Genomic DNA, 15,821 nt, shown 5'->3' with positions numbered 1-15,821 from the left:
AGGCTATACATAATTCTCCAGACAGGCACGAGAAAGGAGTATTCTATGCATGTTGTAGAGGAAATTGAGTTTTCTTACGACTCGAGTTTCACGCCAGTGCGATCATCAGGCGAAACTAACGTGACTACCACCAACTTATCAACTTACATAAACAAATTGATAACACCCTCCAACTAAAATCGCATGCAATATAAAAAAATTACATAACAGATAGAACACACAACCAATGGAATAGCACATATCGGACCCATCCACAAATACCAACACACACACACACACACACACACACACACACACACACACACACACATGTTGGTACTTGTGGATGGGTTCGATATGTGGTATTGGTTGGGTGTTCTATCTGTTCTGTAGAGTTTTTATATTGCATGCGATTTTAGTTGGAGGGTGTTTTTAATTTGTTTATGTAAGTTGATATATATATATATACTAGCAGTATAACCCGACCTTGTCCGGGTGTGACTTATTATGCCATCTACGATAAGTCTTGCTAGCTGAAAATCAACTAAAAAAGAAAGCCTTACAACGAAAAAACCCTTATGATGTAAATATGTTCATAATTCAAAAGACTATCAAATTAATAGGGAAAGTCTGAAGGCTGTTTTGCGTAAAATTATTAAGCATACGTAAATTTAATCCGTGTAATTGGCTATAGAAATGCTTGTGCAAAACAACTTTTTGCGCTGCTCTGATTATACATAGCAGGGTAATCCCTTTTCACAGGAGCTAGGATGGCAATTTGTGATGAAGCAATTACTGGCGATCTGTTGCTAAACAGTTTTGCCAGAATTCTATCAGATTGGGCAGAAGGTGTTGATGCACCATTTTGCATTATGTTCAAAGTAGCTACTGGAATGTGGTGAATTGCTGCAGTCTGTGGCTGTCATTTTAAACCGGTTGCTGTCTTTCCCCAGCAAACTCTCTTCTTTGGAGGCATAATCTATGTATATATTAAACAGAACAACAAAAGTTATAATAGATGGCAGGGTCGGTACTTTTCACATATCTGTAATTTTTCAGATTAACACCCGCACGATTACCCAACCCTAATCCTAAACCTAATCCTAACACTAACCCTAACACTAACCCTAAACCCTAACACTAACCCTAACCCTGACCCTAAAAAACGTAACCGTAACATTAATCCTAAACCCTAACCCTGACCCTAAAACCCTAACCCTAACACCCTAGTGAAAATCGTGGTAAATTTACAAAACATTGACGAACATGAGTTATATTTTACTGAATGATTGTGTACTTGCACGTGTATGCTTTTGAGAGAGCGAGAGAGGAAGAGGTAGAGAGGGGGAGAGAAAGGAATAGGGGTAGTTAAAAGTTTTCTTATGACTGCTTCTCTTCACTGCCTATTACTTCATTAGAAATCTAAGGATGCACATAAGCACATAATAGAGAAAAATGAAACAAATATGGACGACTTGCTCCGAAACACCACCGAGTGGGGAACACTTCTCAAAAATAACCTGCGGTTGTTTCGTTCAAAATTCCTACATGCTTGAAATGTACATACATCAAGGTACATTTGTACAAAATTTCATGAAAAAATATTCATTTTCCTGGAAGTTAAGAGGAATTTAAGTGGAATTTCCGAATATTGTACCCCACCCCCTTCCAAAACACTTTCACCGAAAATTTTTGTATATTTGGAATCTACATAATAAATAATATATGCATAAAAAATTTCATTAAAAAATATTCATTTTTATGAAAGTTATGACCTTCCAAAGTTGGGGGATACAACTCTGTAGTTATGCCATCAATGTTTTGTAAATATACCACGATGTGAATGATTGTGTTTACTTGCACGTGTATACGTTTGAGAGAGCGAGAGAGGAAGAGGGGGAGAAATGAATAGAGATTGAGAGCAATGTGTATGTTGTTGTCACAGGTCATGTATGTGTGGTTGTGTGTGTTTTTACGTATCTATGTTATGAAAAATAGGTAAAGAACACTGAGATGAAATTTTAATCTATGACGTTGTATGTATCACTTTTTCTCTCTCTCTCCCTCTCCCTCTTTAACTCTTACTCTCTATATTTTTATGTTGAGCGCGTGTGTAAGAATGACGTTCCAGGTAGAAGGGATGAAATATAAAAGTTGCTAGAAACAACAGCCAAATCTCCCTTAAATCGCACAAAGTAAACGGAATTTAAAAAATCTAATTACTGCACTGGAAAGTTCACATCGAGAAAATTCCATTGATGTAAAAATTTTTACGAAAAAGTGGAAAATGTGGATTTCTATAAACATTCAAAAAGGCTTCACACAGACACACAACTTCAGATTTATATATTAAGATATATAAGAAAATGGAGGGGAATATGTGGTATTCAAAATAAACAAGTAAATTGACACAATACAATGTCTGCAAGTTGGTGAATATCACCTATTCCGCTCCATTTTCTTATTGCTATATAAATTAATGGTAAAATATCTTTTTACACGCACACATTTATTGCACTTGGTAATGCAATGAAAAAATACTAGTGTAATAATAATTGGGTATTCTTCCAGCAGTATATTCGATAGATATTATCCCTTAGTGGGTTGGATTCAAAACCCCTAACTTTTTTTGGATATGTATATATATATATATATATATATATATATATGCACGTGCGCGCGCACATTTATTTATATTTATACTCTTTTACTTGTTTCGGTCATTTGACTGCAGCCATACTGGAGCACCGCCTTTAGTCGAGCAACTCGACCCCAAGACTTATTCTTTGTAAGCCTAGTACTTATTCTATCGGTCTTTTTTGCTGAACCGTTATGTTACGGGGACGCAAGCACACCACCATCGGTTGTCAAGCGATGTTAGGGGGACAAACACAGACACACAAACATATACACACACATACATATATATATATACATATATACGACGGGCTTCTTTCAGTTTCCGTCTACCAAATCTACTCACAAGGCTTTGGTCGGCCCGAGGCTATAGTAGAAAACACTTAAATAATGTGTGTGTGTCTGTGTGTGTATATAAATATATATATCCAAGAAAGTTAGGGGTTGTGAATCCAACCCACTAAGGGATAATATCTATCCAATATACTGCCGGAAGAATCCCCAATTATTATTACACTAGTGTTTTCCTGCGCATTACCAAGTGCAATAAATGGGTGCAGCTAAAAGGATATTTTACCCTTAATTTATATAGCAATAATAAAATTGAGGGGAATATGTGGTATTCATCAACTTGCAGACATTGTAGACATTGTATTATGTCAATTTACCTGTTTATTTTTTAACTAGGAGGACAATAATAACAATATACAAACACATGTGACATATTATATCATATAACTTCATGAACTTTATAAAATCTCTGAAGAGGCCTAGAGAATCAGACATGTATCTCTATTTCATTCATTTCATCTATCAATTACTTCAGCCTACTGGAATTATATAGATAGAATGAGGCATGTCACCTCTTGACTGAAACAACTGTAAGTCATTGTCCCATCTTCGGTGACTAGATGTCCTTTTTAATTACTGATATGACATATGTCACATGTATTTGTATATTGTTATTATTGTCCTCTTAGTTAAAAAATAAACAGGAGGAGGATTTCAGAATAACCGAGGAGAGGATTAGAAATCAGTGCAAGAAAATTCCTTACTGGAAAGCGCCTGGCCCAGATGAGGCTTTTGGCTTAAAAACCTGACAGCTCTGCGCAGGAGAATTGCGAAACAGATGGACGAAATACTGAGTAGTGACATCACGCACGCACGCACACACACACACACACACATCAGCGTTCAGTATTCTCTTACACTTCCATAGTACACACGCACACACAATGCATTCCTTTTACATACGCATATATTCTCTCTCTCTTTGTCTCTCTCTCTTTGTCTCTCTCTCTCTCTCTTAGTGTCTCTCTCTGTCTCTCTTTCTTTCTTTCACTTTCTATTTCATTCACCTCTTTTCCTCTATCTAATTACTGATGGCTTCGGACAGACGGACGGACGCAGCTGTCATTATATTAAAGGATTATTATTATTATTATTATTATTATTATTATGGCCGGGTTCTAACCCGGATCGCGGAAACAAAGTCCACCCACCACCCTTCTCGGTGCAGCATCACTGCCTCAGTGTCCAGGTCAGAATCTGCAATCAAGTTGTCGATGTAGGTGAGACAACGTTTTCCTCTTCTTATATCACCATGAAGTGGGTTCCACAAAACTAATTTGGATGCTTCCAGTCCAAAGTGGCACACGCAGTGACCAGACATTCGAAGCCGTCTTTGCCTGATCTTCTCACTAACTTTCATTGCAACTGTCGAATCAGTGCTATTATATAGCAGTGATCAACGGGGTAGATTGTTGCTACACAAGGATACTGTTGCGAATGGCCCTAAATGTGAAATGACAGCAACGTATGACAAACGAATGCCTTTATAGAGACCCGCCGAAAGTTATATCAACTGTATCTCGTTATTTGGTCTTTTGTTGATTTCTGAGGCCTAAGACAGTTTGGAAAAAGGAACAATAAATATTTTACGATAAAAAAACAAAAATAACAAAAATCCCCCACCAGTTCTCGATACATTATTGAAAGTTATACCAGTCGAATAATTAGTATATTTATGCATATTCTATGCTTATGCGCACCGGCATAATCCAGTCGTTAAATTTGCTTCGCAAACAAGTGGTGCCATATCCCTTTATATCTCGTAACTCAGCGGTTCGACAAATATGGATTGTCAAAATAAATACCAAACTAAATTAAATATGAAGGTCAATAATAATTTAGTGAACCCTTCAATTTAGCCACGCTCCAGTGTCTGAAATCAAGGAAAACGATAAGATGAACAGAATACGGGTGTTTCTGTAATGCTTGTAGTAAAATGTATTCTTATATTTAGATAACTGACGTGTATACATAATTTCTTATATGACTGCTCTTCTCCATGTGACAGATCTCTAAATGACGAACTATTTCCCAGCATCTTACACTTTTGTCAAATTCCTCCTATTCACGGAGTAGTGGCTGTGGACACAGTCTTTCCAGGCTATTCCAGGAGAGTGACTTCAGTAAAGGTAATGTTCTCCTTAAATTTCTTTTGGCAGGTGTCTAGGGGAAACATGATAGAGTATTCAACAGATCTTTAGTTTTAGAAAGGAAGAACTGGAAATTGTTAATATTAGGATTTGGTGGCGGTGGTGGGAAATAACCTCGGTAAAGGTTACAAAAGTAAGAGTAGGGCATTATGAGATGCACAGCTTGTATTGTACTATAAGTCGGTCTGCGAATAGTCGTAGAGTGTTCGTTTGTGATTATTTACCAGTCAAGTGGATTGCTTTTTTCTTTCGGAGGCAGTAGAGTATATTTGTGTATGCAGTAAGTCACACAAGAATCGCACTTGTCCTTTGTATAAAGTTAGCAGCTGTTTAAAGTTGAATTAGTTCTAGCGATGAAGAGTAAAAGCTAACCTTTGAGATGTAAATGTCACCATAGCATGAAGGACTTTTATGAACCGACACTTAGTCTTACTGTCTTGGCATTAAGTAGAAGAACTAAATCTTTTCCTAACTAGAATGCCAGTCTATGTGGGGTAAGACATGATCTGACATCAATTCCTGACATCAACTTGATGGCATTAGATGCCTCTACTTCTCAGTTATACAAAGAAACATACAACGGGTTTCAGTTGAAGACGTCTGAGATAATAGTCCAAAACATTATTCATTTTACCATTTCCATTTTATTTTCTAGACCATATCAGCAAAACCAGTTAACAAACTCTAGAAGTCTGCGTAATATAAACATAACATAAAATATTTTTTTTAATGTAATAAAGTAACCCGTTTTCTGCTGTATCTCAGGTGGGTCATTAAGCCAATAATAAACACGCATTGGCAGAATGAACTTCCTGAGATTCAACAAAATATGTTTCAACATACGAATTCACATCAAGAATCTTGTAAACCAAATACAAAAAGAAGAAAGTAACCAGTCTTATCTTTTTAAGTCAGCTTATAAACTGAGGTAACCAAATTTTCAATGAAATTTCGATTCTATTAATGTCCCATACTTTCTTAGAGAATCCAATAATTACGTCGCGGATGTGAGAAATTTTAATGCAAATTGTGATAAAGATAACAATGCTTCCAGGTGGTTCGTGTTTGTGCTTTGTTAGAGTCAAATCATTAGTTTTCCAGGATTATATTGCAGAATAAAAGATGGTGATTTTGGGTATGCTTTTTTGAACCTGTAGAGACCGCTTGCAATTGGAAAAGAAACTGCACAGCAAGAATAAATGGTGAAAATACCAATATATGTGTAATCTATTGGATTGGAATTCAGTTAAGAGTTCCTTACTAGGTCACAGGTTTATATTGTTGTTCACAGCCTGCTCGTGAAATTAACGTGCAAGTGGCTGAGCACTCCACAGACACGTGTACCCTTAACGTAGTTCTCGGGGATAATCAGCGTGACACAGTCTGACAAAGCTGACCCTTTGAATTACAGGCACAACAGAATCAGGAAGTAAGAGTGAGAGAAAGTTGAGGTGGAAGAGTACAGCAGGGTTCACCACCATCCCCTGCCGGAGCCTCGTGGAGATTTAGGTGTTTTCGTTCAATAAACACTCACAACGCTCGGTCTGGGAATCGAAACCGCGATCCTATGACCGCGAGTCCGCTGCCCTAACCACTGGGCCATTGCGCCATTGCGCCTCCACACACACACAGGTTTATAACGTACAAGATTAAAGATGAAGTTTTTATTTTTTTAATTTTCTGAAGTCAATCAGAAATGACGACTACAGTTGTCACTTGTCTCAGAAACTTTTTCGTCAAATTTAATGCTAAACGAGTGAGTGATGATTTACATTTACATTTCATTTATGTTTACATTTCGTTTGGCGATTTATATGGAGAAGCTTAGAGAGGACTGGAACCATCTCAGTGTTTTTTATGCAGCTGCAATAACAGTCAACACGGTTTGCGGTGAAAGACCGAACGATCTTTTGCCACTTGACATATATATTTACATACACATACACACACACACACACACACACACACACACACACACACTGACTCACACACGCATACATGCATTATTACTTCTACGAAACCGCACATGCCCATATGCATAGATGCATTTCACATATGCAAAAATATAGAAGACTTGTTTATATATGCGGGTAATATAGTATTTATAAGAGTAATAACATATTAAAAACAACTTGTCTGTTGATATAAGAGAGTATTTATGTTATTTATATTTTGGATAAATAATCATTTTAACAACACTAACCCCATCAATTTAAAAAAAAAAATGTTTTTTCTCCAGCGGGGAAAGATGTTAAATGTTGACACTAACATATGTTTTACACTGTCAATCTGTCCTCTCAGTTAATCGCTGAAGAATCTGGATACCTTTAGAACTGGTGCTATATGGATAACACCTCTGCAATACAGACCCATAAAATATTTGTAACGGTTTCAAGACCATTTCTGGTGATGATGGATATGGCAGCAGTGATGGTGGTAGTGTTGTTGTTGGTGGTAGTAGTAGTAGTAGTAGTAGTAGTAGTAATCACCTTCATCACTGTCGTCGTCATCGTGGTGGTGGTGGTGGTGGTGGTGGTAGTAATAGTAGTAGCAGTAGTTAATTTTATTGCTGCTACAACTGTAGCCTTTTGATATTATTGTATTTCGTACTTTCCGTTGCTGTACTTCTCGCTGCTCTTGGCTTTGCTGTAACAGCTAAGTGGGAACATATGGAGAAAAAAATGAAAAAAGAATAAAAGGAGAGAAAAGTTTTACACGTTAGCATCGATGTTTAACACGTGTTGCTATAGAAATTCGACAAACTCTTGACGGTACAAGCAAGAGAAACGCATTTTCCAATAGTTAGGAAGGTTTACACTAACCTCATGGTAAAAAAAAAAAAAAGTTCTTTTGATTTCTTTTTATTTTTCTCTCTTTCGTTACATTACTTGAATTATTTGGCTTTTTTCGTTCTTGCTTTTTAGCTTTCACACTTTATTTATTTATTTATTTTAGGTTCTTTGACAAATAAAACATGTCTGGAAAACATATCGGACGAAGGAAAAGAAAACTTTTATATTGACTTGTGTCTGGGGTTAATGTTTTGCGAACAAACGAGAAAATACATTCAAGATTGTGGATTATAAAAGAGAAGGAAAAAAAAAATGAACGGCGGGGATTTGGTGGTTGAAGGGGATAGGATTAGGGTAGAAAGATTATCGAAGAAAGTAGCATGAAGAAGAAATTTTTGAGTTGGAGTTAGGGGAAACTTTGGGGTGCAGTTTCAACAGTAACATTCTCAGTCCCACTCCGTCTCTCCCTCTCCTTCTCCCCCTCTCTCTCGCTCCCTCTCCCTCCTTCTTTCTCACAAATACACTCACATGCATCGTTGTGAAGCAGTTATTCATATAAATATGTAGTAATTTATCTGAATAAATAATTCGCAGTAATATGCAGAATATTTCTTCTTGCAAAACGACTTAGCGAGAAGGCTCAATAAAAGAAAAAAGGAATATAATGTAAAGCAACGACGCGCGCGTACACACACACACACACACACACACACACACACACACACACACACACTCTCTCTCTCTCTCTCTCTCTCTCTCTCTCTCTCTCTCTCTCTCTCTCTCTCTCTCTCACACGCACACACACTTACAAAGATGTATATAGATATAGCTAAACGAAAAGCATAAATATAATCGAACCATAATATTGAAATAAAGATACGCAATAAATCGTTATTTCAGTTGAAACTCGAAGTTGATAAAGCTATAAATAGTATTGAATAAATTTTGGATTAATAACACACCTTGAATGGAAAAAATCGAAGGTTCCCGGTAGGATTCGAACCCACATCTGTAAACAAAACAAACGTTCTACCATTATACCAATGGATACAAAAGTTCGAAGGACTGTTTTGCTACAACGGTAGAATGTCTGTCATGCTTACAAAAGATGTGGATTCGATTCCCAAAAGCTTCGTTTTTTTCTTTGTAGTTCTTTTACTTGTTTCAGTCATTTGACTGCGGCGATGCTGGAGCACCGCCTTTAGTCGAGCAAATCGACCCCAGAGCTTATTCTCTGTAAGCCTAGTACTTATTCTATCGGTCTCTTTTGCCGAACCGCTACGTTACGGGGACGTAAACACACCGGCATCGGTTGTCAAGCGATGGTAGGGGGACAAACACAGACACACAAACATACACACACATACATATATACATACGTACATGCATACATACGCACATACACACATACATATATATATATATATATATAGGGAGAACTCACAAAAAGAACAAAAGACGAAGACAGGTGATGTAGACAACAAACAGATGTATTAGTATAACGGTCGGGAAGTGAAAAAGTCTTTAACGTTTTGAGCCTACGCTCTTCCACAGAAAGGAACACAGAAAGAAACAACAAGCCTTGGTAGACGGAAACTGGAAGAAGCCCGTCGTATATATATACGACGGGCTTTGGTCGGCCCATGGCTATAGTAGAAGACTTTTGCCCAAAGTGCCACGCAGTGGGACTGAACCCAAGACCATGTGGCTGGTAAGCAAGCTACTTACCACACACCCACGCCTGCGCCCATGTCGTTTATCATAAAAAATTGTTTTTGTAAGAACGGACCCTATTACGTTACTAAGATTTTCATTCCCAAATTATTAAAATAAATTTTTATTAATTTTTATTAATGAGCAATGTCATTCATTTCTAGGGTCAAACGAAAAAGAAAGTATTTACCTTGTCATCAGGTGTTCTCCCTGTAAACAAGGGAGTGTAGTCTTCCCTTGCCAAAAGTAGTGAAAGTGGTTTCGACTGCAAATAGTGAAAGTGTTTTTAAAAGCTGTTATTTTAATACTCAGCATGTCGTACACCGTATAATACATCAGTTCACTGACTTACAAGAGAGTTAGATATAATTAAGCTTATATTCTCACCTCAATCAGTCTTATGAAATGAAGAAGATAATTATTTTGCAGTAAAGTGTCGTCTGGTGTATTAAATGTTTTACATTCTAATTATCTTCTGTTTACATTCAACACGAGTTAATAACCGTGCTTTACATATGTTAACGAGAAAGGTTTCATTAAAATATCTGGAGACCCAACTTCACTAATAATTAGAAATGATATAAAGTATATGGTAATAGTCAACTGTGGGACTTTGATCAAAAGATGAAAATTTACAAAACAACACACAAATTGCCATGTCGGTAAAATTGAATAATTTCAAGATGACATTATACACAAATGTGCGTTTATGTTAAAAAGAGAACATAAATAGGAACTAAATCTTCCCTAACTCACAATACACTGTTGTAAACAAAATCAGAGCATTGGATAAATACTGAACGAAAAAATTATTGTGGGAGAGTGTTTTTGATCCTGTCTGTTGGATCAAGGTTAACTTGGATCTAAACAACAACAACAACAACAACAACAACACAAGACTAGTAACGTCTATTTTCTTCGTATTAAAATCCTAACTCGCTTCTTGAACTTGCTAATACTACAACACCGAAATAAAGTGTATCGTTTTCCTTTCAATACCGTTAACTGAACTACCATATATATAGTCGAAGTGGCTGAGTATTCGACATACACGTTTGCTCGTATAACTTCAGGTTGAATCATTGTAATGCAGTGTTTAACAAAACTGATCCTTTCATTTACCGAAACAGTTCCTTCTACCAGATTTCACTAAGAAGGTGATGGTAAAAGACACTTGACTAAGTTTCTACGCAATAGGATCGAACTCGTGAACTCATAATTTCGAAGCGAACTTCTTAATCATTTGGATATGCTTATGCTCTATAGTGCAACAACAATGACAACAATAAATAAAAAATGACTAACATGTCTAAATACATCCAATACGGCGTATGCAATAACAGCCGATGAAAAGAATGCACACCACAGCATCACACAAACAACAAAACAACAACAAAATGACTTTGGAAACATTTTCAAAGAACTGAAACATTTCTTCATCACCCACGACATAACTATGTCTAGAGTCTAAACACAGGAAACTCAGCTGCCATATTCCACCAGATTAAGCTGATAAGGCATGGTAAAAACACTAGAACTGCAAGTACTCAAATAAAAAAATCATCAACACAAAACACATGGATATAAGAAAGATTTACATACGACCAACAACTTAACTAACCCTAACCCTGTTATACTACAAAAACCAGCCACATCACCTCAAGAAACTCTTAAATATCATTATTATAGGAGGGACGTGCTGGGAGTTGTGTCGTGCTCCTGTAAGCCAGCAACTCGGAGGCATGGTTGGTGGGCCGATTTGAGGATGGATGTCTTGGTAGTCGGTCTTTTATGGCAATCTAGTGTCCGCGCTAAGCTGGGCATCAATGTAGTGCTGACGAGGGAGCTCATTAGGACCAGGTTGCTTTAGGAAGGTTAATTCGACCCAGGGCGGAAATGCAACAGGCAAGAAACCTTGTGTCGAAAAGTAGTGGGATAAAACCTGTCAATAGTAGTCGGCTGACAGCCTGTTCGATACAACTGAATACTGGCAGAATTGTTAGAACCTCGAGTAAAATGCTTAGCGGCATTTCGTCTGTCTTTATGTTCTGAGTTCAAATTCCGCTGAGGGCAAATTTGCCTTTCATCCTTTCGGGGTTGACAAAATAAGTACTAGTTGACGACTGGGGCCGATATAATCGACTTACTTGCCTTCCTTGTACCGAAATTTGAAACCATTATTATGGGAGGAGTGAGAGTAAGTTAGCGAGCTGGCAGAATCGTTACTGCACCGCTTAGCGGCATTGTGTCCATCTTTACGTTCTGAGTTCAAATTCCGCCGATGTTGATTTTGTATTTCATCCTTTTGGGGTCGATGAAAGAAGTACTAGTTGAGCACTGAGGTCGATTATATTGACCAGCCTTGTGCCTATAGCAGAAAAGATTATTATGGGAGAGGATGCTGGTGTGTTTACGTCCCCGTAACTTAGCGGTTCGGCAAAAGAGACCGATAGAATAAGTACAAAGCTTCCAAAAAATAAGTCCTGGGGTCGATTTGCTCGACTAAAGGCGGTGCTCCAGTATGACCGCAGTCAAATGACTGAAACAAGAAAAAGAGTAAAGAGTAAAGAGTATATGCATGAATAAAATATATTTATATATGCTTATATATACATATATTTACACATATATACATACAAACAAACATAATACATACATACATATATACATACATACATACATACATACATGTATGCATACGTACATACATACATAGACACATGTAAGATATGCGTGTATCTGTATGTGTGTAATCTATGCATATCTGTTCGCCCCCACATACATATACATGTATGTGCGTTGTTGTTGTTGTGCCAGTTTAAAGTTTATCAGATCCTCTATTCATTGTTATATCGTTAAGAGCGGACTTTCGAAGATATAATACAACTACAGATGATGATATCATCATGAAATGAAATAAAGGTCTGACAGTCTGGTATCTCAAGGAGAGCTTAACAAGTGTTTACGATTGAAGAACCCTTTATCCGTGCAATATGTCTAAAACTCTGCTCAAGTATTGCCAAGATAACCACTTACCTTCACGATTCCTATCAAAAGCAAACAAAAGCTTTTATGAAGGAATGTATCACTATTCACTTGCAAGCGAGCGTGTGGCTGTGAGTGTGCGTGTATGCTTTGTATGAGACTGCGTATGTGTATTACATGTGTATGTGTGTGTGTGTGTGTGTGTGTGTTTGAACGCGTGTGTTTGCGTGTGTGTGTGTGTGTGTGTGTGATGGGGGATGCGCGCGCGTAAGAGAGAGAGGAAATATGTGTGTGTGTGTACGTTATTTATGAGTCTGCTTGAGTGTGCAAGTGTATGTATGTGTGTGCTTGCGTGCGTGTGTGTTGCGTTTGTTTGTATGCGTGTGTGTACTTGTATGACTGTGCGTACTTTTGTGTGTTTAAGAGTGTACGTGTACACACACACACACACACGCATAAACACGTGTGTGTGTGTGTGTGTGTGCGTGTGTAAGTGTATGGACTGTATGTAATAGATTAAAGTGGAAGTGGAGTAGATCCGTCCTCCTGTATTCTTGTTTGAAGATGTTGTTTATAAGTAGCCTGCTACGATTTTAGTTTTGCTCTTCTGATACGTATATCACGTGATACTTGTTTGTCGTCTACTTGGTGTTGTTTCTCTTTTTAAAACCGAAATGTCTATGCCAGGGAGAAATCTTAAAGGAAGCTAGCTATCGTCTATCGAAGCTCTTCATATGACAATCTCCCGAGTATAAATTTCTATGACTATCCCGGTGGCCAAGTTGGTGTCATATAAAGATTTCCTACTTCCATCAACATCTCTTTCTCTCTCTCTCTATCTGTTTCTGTTTCTCTCTCTCTCTCTCTCTCTCTCTCTCTCTCTCTCTCTCTCAGGACGTTGACAGCTTTAAAAACGCCATACTCATGTCCACCACCACCCCGCTACTTTCGATTAACTTTATTCCTGTAACCTGACACAAGAGGAAGGAAGAAAGCTGTGGAACTCACAATAAATATTTAATGAAAGGCAGACGATAATGTCTTATCATAAAACGTTCTCTAATGATCTTTCCACTCTGCCATAATCAGTGAAGCAGCATCTTCGATTAACGATATCATTTATTTAGCTGACATAGCTGTCACCAAAGAGAGGAATAGAATAAGTAAGAGGCAGAGAAGGAGGAAGAGGACAACTGCAATAACAAGAACTACAACAATATTAAAGCGACAACAACACAATGACGAATGTTCCCAGAAAGTATTCTCGACATCTGATACGTTCTCTCACTTCTCGTTATGACAGTTTTCTTCCAGCAACAATATTCGATATGTGTGCGAGGGCAAAAGTCTCTCTCTCCCTCTCTCCCTCTCTCTCTCCCCCTCTCTCTTCCTCTCTCCTCCCTCCAAGACACAGATTATTAATATTAATGAATTATTTTGTGCCAAGTGCCGCATAACAGGAGGTGAACTCACGGCGAAAGACTACAGGCTAGTTTCGATTCCGGGTTGAAACCACTTCAGTTAAGTTGTCAACTTCTTGATAAAGCTAGGAGCATGACGATTTCCATTTCCTTGACACTTAAATAATAATAATAATAATAATAATAATAATACTAATAATAATAATAATAATAATACTTTGTATTATAGGCACAACTCCTAGATTTTGTGGGGGGAAAGTCGATCACATCGACTCCAGTGTTTCACTGGTACTTAATTTATCGACCCCGAAAGGATGAAAGGTAAAGTCGACTTCGGTGGAATTTGAACTCAGAACATAGCGACAGACGAAATACCGCTAAGCATTTCGCCCGGGGTGCTAACGATTCTGCCAGTTTGCCGCCTTAATAATAATAATAATAACAATAATAATAATAATAATAATAATAATAATGATTTTTTTTGCTAATCAAATATACGTATGGATGTATTATGTATTTATGTATGTATATTTGTGTGTGTGTGTGTGTGTGTGTGTGTGTGTGTGTGTGTGTGTGTGGGTGGGTGTGTGCGCGAAGGCCTAGTGGTTAGATTGTTGAATTCACTATTGCTACATTGTGGGTTCGATTCCCAGACGGTGCGTTGCGTTCTTGAGCAAAAGCATTTTATTTCACGTTGCTCTAGTCCCCATTTCGATCAGGGGGTAATGTTGGCCTGCTCGCCTAGCCAGAAAGGTGATCTCACTCGAAGGCTAAAACGATGTAAAGTGCATTATCACCAACGATGTGTAACTTCTTATAGTGTGGTAGGTCGCATGATCACGTGATATTATACATACATGCATATATATATATATATATATATATATATATATATATATATATACATACATACATACATACATACATACATACATATATATATATATATATATATATATATATATATATATATATATATATATATATATATATATATATATATATATATATATTTACCCAACGTCCTTCCCTTTCACGAGAAGGAAATTTGATGGAAATTTGATTCCTGTTTCTAGCATGTCAAACAACCACATAGAAGCTGTCCTGCCAGCATATCTCACAGGTAACAATGTGAACCCAGTTACACAGAAAGAAGACAACATATCTTCAGGTGCATCGAAAGGAAGTTAAGTACTTGAGTTAAGTAAAAATATCTCTCGCCACTATTTTGTGTTAAACATTCATTACAGCTTTTTCTTTTCTTTTTTTTTTTCGTTTTAATTGTAGCAGCTTGAAGAATGATGAGTGAGTCTTTGCTATCTGTTGTCAAATTATGGAGTTTCTTTGGTTTATTACGTCAATAACTTAGTTCTATATGTCGCTGGCATATTGCTTAGGGCTCAGTGCGTGGCTGCCAATAAATAGGTATAAGGAAATGAGAGAGAGCTTCCCTCATCACATTAAGAATCATGGCCTCGAACAAGAAACCTCACACAGAGAAAGGATTTTGGTGGACCCAAATGCCACGGCTAATGATACGCGAACATACGCTGAAGCTGTAACATCTCCAGCTATCCTTGACGGAGAGCAAGTGTGGTCATTGCCGTTTGTCAGACTCACTTGTCCGCAGCTCGTCTCTTTGACAGAGCTGTTGTCCAGGATGAAGCGTAGACAGAGGCGAGACGTTTGAAACTTAGAGTACTGTAAGGTACTCATAGTTCTCTGCCAGTCGCACAATGTGGTTGGTGGAAACTCCATCGTAGCTTGCGAGACCGGAAATTTCAAATTTAACT

The 15,821-nt window shown here is 37.5% G+C and overlaps 1 long non-coding RNA gene and 1 other non-coding gene across 2 annotated transcripts; one reads left to right on the top strand and one right to left on the bottom strand.

Moving 5' to 3' along the window:
* Nucleotides 1-5,842: 5,842 nt before the first annotated feature.
* On the bottom strand, nucleotides 5,843-13,553 carry LOC149133337 (uncharacterized). Its single transcript, XR_016243676.1, has 3 exons — nucleotides 12,659-13,553; nucleotides 9,813-9,887; nucleotides 5,843-8,095 (listed from the first exon to the last, which is right to left on the bottom strand). It is a non-coding gene; the product is annotated as an uncharacterized LOC149133337 (long non-coding RNA).
* Nucleotides 11,321-11,618, top strand: LOC149133338 (signal recognition particle RNA). Its single transcript, XR_016243784.1, has one exon.
* Nucleotides 13,554-15,821: the final 2,268 nt, after the last annotated feature.

This window comes from Octopus bimaculoides, chromosome 11 (assembly GCF_046866305.1).
Source record: "Octopus bimaculoides isolate indiv1 chromosome 11, ASM4686630v1, whole genome shotgun sequence".
NCBI lineage: Eukaryota > Metazoa > Mollusca > Cephalopoda > Octopoda > Octopodidae > Octopus > Octopus bimaculoides.
This window is presented reverse-complemented; position numbering and strand designations above follow the sequence as displayed.